This window comes from Hylobates moloch, unplaced genomic scaffold (genome assembly GCF_009828535.3).
Source record: "Hylobates moloch isolate HMO894 unplaced genomic scaffold, HMol_V3 SCAFFOLD_173, whole genome shotgun sequence".
NCBI lineage: Eukaryota > Metazoa > Chordata > Mammalia > Primates > Hylobatidae > Hylobates > Hylobates moloch.
The window spans coordinates 18,111-24,469 of NW_026652448.1; positions in this window are offsets into that span (position 1 = coordinate 18,111).

Consider the following 6,359-nt stretch of genomic DNA (forward strand, 5'->3'; position numbering starts at 1 on the left):
TTTTCAATGAGTTAAATATAGTTATGCTGTGACCCAGCAATTCCGCTTCTAGGTGTATAGCCAGGAGAAATGGAAACATATGTCCATGCAAAACTTGTATGTGAATATGCATAACCACATTATTCATAATAGTCAAAAATTGGAAGTAATCTAAGTGTTCACCAACTGATGATTAGATAAATTTTGGTACGTGTATGTATATATGCAATGAAATATGAAATATTTGTAATACTCTTTGGCCATAAAAAGAATAAAGTAGGCCGGGCGCGGTGGCTCACGCTTGTAATCCCAGCACTTTGGGAGGCCGAGGCGGGCGGATCACGAGGTCAGGAGATTGAGACCACGGTGAAACCCCGTCTCTACTAAAAATACAAAAAATTAGCCGGGCATGGTGGCGGGCGCCTGTAGTCCCAGCTACTCGGAGAGGCTGAGGCAGGAGAATGGCGTGAACCTGGGAGGCAGAGCTTGCAGTGAGCCGAGATCGCGCCACTGCACTCCAGCCTGGGTGACAGAGCGAGACTCCGTCTCAAAAAAAAAAAAAAAAAAGAATAAAGTACTGATATATGTTATGTCAAGGAAGAACCTTGGAAAAACTATATTAGGTGAAAGAAGCCAGACACAAAAGGCCAAATATTTTATAATCTAATTTATATTAAATGTCCAGTATTGGCAAATCCAAAGAGAGAGAAAGTAATTAGCGCTTGTCAAGGGCTCAGGGGAGGGTAATGGGGAGTGACTGCTAATGATGAGGGGGTGGGGGTTCTTTTTTTCTTTTTTTTGAGATGGAGTCTTGCTCTGTCTCCCAGGCTGGAGTGCAGTGGCGCGGTCTCGGCTCACTGCAAGCTCCGTCTCCCGGGTTCACGCCATTCTCCTGCCTCAGCCTCCCGAGTAGCTGGGACTACAGGCGCTCACCACGACGCTCGGCTAATTTTTTGTATTTTTAGTAGAGACGGGGTTTCACCGTGTTAGCCAGGATGGTCTCGATCTCCTGACCTTGTGATCCACTCTCCTCGGCCTCCCAAAGTGCTGGGATTACAGGCCTGAGCCACTGCACCCAGCCTAGTGAGGGGGTTCTTTTAAGGGTGATGAAAGTCTTCTGTAATTAGATAGTGGTGATGATTGCATAACTCTGAATATACTAAAAACCACTGAATCATATACTTTAACGTGTGAACTGTAGGCTATGTGAATTATATATCAATAAATGTATGTGAAGAGAATCTGTTTCAAAGTAAGGACATTCGAATTCCCATGGTTCCTTCATTGTTATAGTCTTTATTTTATTTTATTGTGAAACAGAGTTTAGCTCTGTTGCCAGGCTGGAGTGCAGTGGAGTGATATCAGCTCACTGCAACCTCTGCCTCCCGGTTCAAGCGATTCTCCTGTCTCAGCCTCCTGAGTAGCTGGGATTATAGGCGTGTGCCACCATGCCCAGCTAATTTTTGTATTTTTAGTAGAGACGGGGTTTCACCATGTTGGCCAGGATGGTCTGGATCTCTTGACCTTGCAATCTGCCCGTCTTAGCCTCCCAAAGTGCTGGGATTACAGGCGTGAGCCACCGTGCCTTGCCATAGTCTTTATTTTTATTTATTTATTTGAGATGGGGTCTTGCTATGTTGCCCAGGCTGGCTTTGAATTCCTGGGCTCAAGTGATTCTCCTGCCTCAGCCTCTCAAGTAGCTGGGAGTACAGGTGAGCACCACCACGCCTGGCTAATTTTTTTATTTTTGTGTACCGACTGGGTCTCTCTATATTTCCCAGGCTGGTCTCAAACTTCTGGATGCAAGTGATCTCCTGCCTCAGCCTCCCAAAGTGTGGCCTGAGCAACCGCTCCTGGTCTATTTTTATTTTATTTTATTTTGAGATGGAGTCTCGCTTTGTCACCCAGGCTGGAGTGCAGCGGCACGATCTTGGCTCACTGCAAGCTCCGCCTCCCGGGTTCACACCATTCTCCTGCCTCAGCCTCCCGAGTAGCTGGGACTGCAGGCGCCTGCCGCCACGCCCTGCTAATTTTTTGTATTTTTAGTAGAGACAAGGTTTCACCGTGTTAGCCAGGATGGTCTTGATTTCCTGACCTCGTGATCCGCCCGCCTCGGCCTCCCAAAGTGCTGGGATTACAGGCGTGAGCCGCCGCGCCCGGCGAGAGTATTTTTAACTTTTTAACGTAACTGTGTATTACTCTTATAATTTGACAACTGCTAAAAAAGAAAGCATATATAAAAGGAATGTAGCACATTTTTATGGCTATTCTTATAATTATATAAACATCTGCTGTTTGAAATGTGAATAATTCTAATATCATTAAGGGCAGATAGATTACTTGATTCAGAATCTCATAAGGTTTGATTTTTTTTTTTTTTTTTGAGACGAAGTCTCACTTTGTCGCCCAGGCTGGAGTTCAGTGACGTGATCTCAGCTCACTGCAACCTCCCCTTCCTGGGTTCAAGCAATTCTCCTGCCTCAGCCTCCCAAGTAGCTGGGATTACAGACATGCACCACCACACCCAGCTAATTTTTATATTTTTAGTAGATACGGAGTTTCACCATGTTGGCCAGGCTGGTCTCGAATGCCTGGCCTCAGGTGATTCACCCGCCTCAGCCTCCCAAAGTGCTGGGATTATAGGCGTGAGCCACCGAGCCCGGCCCTTCTTTTTTTTTTCAAATGAGACAGATTCTTGCTCTGTTGCCCAGGCTGGAGTGCAGTGGCGCAATCTCAGCTCACTGCAACCTCTGTCTCCTGGGTTCAAGCCATTCTCCTGCCTCAGCCTCCTGAGTAGCTGGGATTACAGACATGCACCACCACGCCCCACTAATTTTTTGTTATTAGCATAGATGGGGTTTCTTCATGTTGGCCAGGCTGGTCTCGAATTCCTGACCTCAGGTGATTTGCCTGCCTTGGCCTCCCAAAAGTGCTGGGATTACAGGCGTGAGCCACCGCTCCCGGCTTATGAGGTTTGATCTTTAAACTGAGGAGTAGGCGGCATTGGAGAGAATCTCCACATTGACAAGGTCTTCCATTTGCCGACTGCTGGTCATAATATGTATCGTGCATTGTCATTTGACATTTCCTCCATTCCAAGTGGCATTGATTATAAGGTACACATGAATAAGAAGATAATAAGCGTTTGAATAATAGCTCAAGTGCTCTAAGACTATCAATTCAGAAATCAGAAACTCTTCGAGGTGGGTTGGGTGCAGTAGTTCACACCTATAATTCCAGCACTTTGGGAGGCTGAGGCAGGAGGATTGCTTGAGTCCAGGAGTTGGAAACCAGCCTGGGCAACACTGCAAAACCCCGTCTTTACAAAAAATACAACATTTAGCCAGGCATGGTAGCATGTGCCTGTAGTCCCAGCTACCTGGGAGGCTGAGGTGGGAGAACTGCTTAAGCCCAGGAACTGGAGACCAACCTGGGCAACATTGCAAAACGATCTCTACAAAAAATACAAAAAATTATCTGAGCATGGTGGTGCACACCGCTGGTCCCAGCTACTTGGAAGGCTGAGGCAGGAGAATGGCTTGTACCCAGGAGGCGGAGGTTGCAGTGAGCTGAGATCACGCCACTGCACTCCAGCCTGGGCGACAGAGCGAGATTTTGTCTCGAAACAACAACAATAGCCGGGCGCGGTGGCTCAAGCCTGTAATCCCAGCACTTTGGGAGGCTGAGGCGGGCGGATCACGAGGTCAGGAGATCGAGACCATCCTGGCTAACACGGTGAAACCCCGTCTCTACTAAAAACACAAAAAATTAGCCGGGCGTGTTGGCGGGCGCCTGTATTCCCAGCTACTCGGGAGGCTGAGGCAGCAGAATGGCGTGAACCCAGGAGGTGGAGGTTGCGGTGAGCCGAGATCGAGCCACTGCACTCCAGCCTGGGGGACAGAGAAAGACTCCGTCTCAAAACAAAAAAAAAAGAAACAACAACAAAAAAGAAACTCTTAGAGGTTAAAATAAAGCTCAGGGTCATGGAAATCAAGCAGATAGGTGATGCTTTTCAATATTTATTCCTTTTTCTTTAGACTGTCTTTGCTAACTGACAAATATTTATTATAGAGCCAGCGTTTATGCAATTCAATATCATTCTTTCTTGTATCTATGGCTGAAATATTATGTTCTTACAAGAAAAGGCCAGACGCTTCTGGAACAGCGTCTGAATTACATGAAGGAGAAGAAGAGCAGCCTTCATTCTGTAAAAACTCGAAACCTTTGGACTGTCCAAAGTGGTGTGTGGCTTTTGAAGCAGGGCCTGCAGGCAGCGAAATGGTCCAGTTGTGTTCTCTTCTTTGTCATACCTACGTGTGCAGGCCTGGACTTCCCACGTGCTACCACGAATGCAGAAATGCAGAAATTGACATATCAACAACCATTGGTCCTACACTCAGCAGGCAGTTTTATTGATTGATTGATTGAGATGGGGTCTCACTCTGTCACCCAGGCTGGAGTGTAGTGGCACTATCTCGGCTCACTGCAACCTATGCCTTCGGGGCTCAAGCAGTCCTCCCGCCTCAGCCTCCTGAGTAGCTGGAACTACACGTGTGTGCCGCCATGCCTGGCTGTGTTTTGTATTTTTTTGTAGAGACTGGATTTCAATATGTCGCCTAGGCTGGTCTTGAACTCTTGAGCTCAAGCAATCCTCCCGTCTTGGCTTCCTAAGTTGTTGAGATTATCGGTGTAAGCTACCATGCCTAGCCTCATAAAATATTTAACTCATATACCTTGTGACTCTAAAATACTATTTCTGAGGATCTATATTCAATACACATATGTATACATGCAAGGATGTTCACTGTAGTATGTATGTACAAGATGTTCATTATGGCATTGTTTATAATAGCCAAAGACTGGTCACAACCTAAATTTGTATCAATAGGGGCCCTGTTAAATACTTTATAGTGAATCCATACAATGAAATTCTTTGCAATATTTTAAAAGAATAAATAAGTCTTTAGGCCCCAATGTGGAGACATCCAAATTACGTTAAGGAAAAAAGGCTTGTAGGATAGTACACATAAAATCATTTTTTTTTCCTGAAAAAGGGACATACTTGTATATAGGTACACACACACACACACACACTTGACGTACACATAACTCCGTTTTCAAAGGTCACAACTTATTTCCTGGGAATAGGATTGGGAAGATGTAGAATGAGGTAGGTAGAATGATTTTTGTTTGCTTTTCACTTTATATTCTTCCCTACAATTGGAAATCTGTTTTTTAACCACCGCGCCGGGCCTAATTTAGAATTTTAGATAGTGATTGATGTTATGAAATAATATAACCAGGCAATACGAGAGAGTCTGAAGTGTGCTACTTTAGGCTTGTCCTAGTAGGCTTCCTAAACAGGAGCTATCTGAGGAAAGAGGAGGAGGAAGAGCTTCCAGAGAGAGCAGACTGGGGCAGGAAAGAGCCTAGTGTCCCAGGGAAATAAGGCAGGCCAGTGTGCGAGCGTCCAGGCGAGGGGGGGAAAGCGGGGAGTGCGCAAGGTACAAGCCAAGTAGGGGATTGTGCGAGAGGCGCCAGGGCCAGATCCTGCAGGGGTTTGCGGGCCACGGTGAGGGGGTCAGATTTTCTTCCAAAGCCGCCTTGCTCTGTGCAAGCGCACTATCGCAGGCTGCGGGCGACGCTGCCCCTGGCCGGCCCCCTCCGCCGCTCCAGGCTGGCTGGTGCCTGCCGTGGGCATGTAGGTGGGGATAGTGGGTTTTGCCTCTGTGCGGTCACCGCCTGTCTGCGTTGCTGCCTTCTCCCGGGCCTCAGACCCTGGAGAAAGCCTCGGCAGGGGAGGGGGGCGCGCAGCCGCAGGGGCGTCCAGCTATCGCGCACTGCGGGGGAGCAGGGGCTGGCGCAGCGCTCGGCACCGCCACGCGGGTTCCGGCCGGGGGAGGCAGGGGCCGGTACGTGACGCGGGGCGTGCACGTGGCCCGGGAGTGTGCTTTTCGGGACAGGTGCGGGGGCCGCCGCGCGCGCGAAGGCGCAGACGCGTGCGGGCACCGGGCAGCGTTGGCCTCCGGGTTATCCTTGGCTCCGCGGGCGGCCGTCGAGGTCCTGCCCACCGGGAAGGCGCGACGTCCCCAGGGGACGCCAGGGCGCAGGGGCAGCTGAGCCGACTTCGCAACTCGTTAGTTTTTCTTTGGCTGTGACGCTCGATTTGCCCGTCTAAGAAATGGGACTCTGGGCGGGGCGCGGTGGCTCAAGCCTGTAATCCCAGCGCCTTGGGAGGCCGAGGCTGGAGGATCGCTTGAGGCCAGGAGTGTAGACCTCGACAACGTAGCAAGACGCCGTCTCAAAAAAAAAAAAAGAAAGTGGGGTTCTCAAAAGAATAGGAAGGCGTTTTGCAAACTTGGACACGAGTTGGGCGTTTT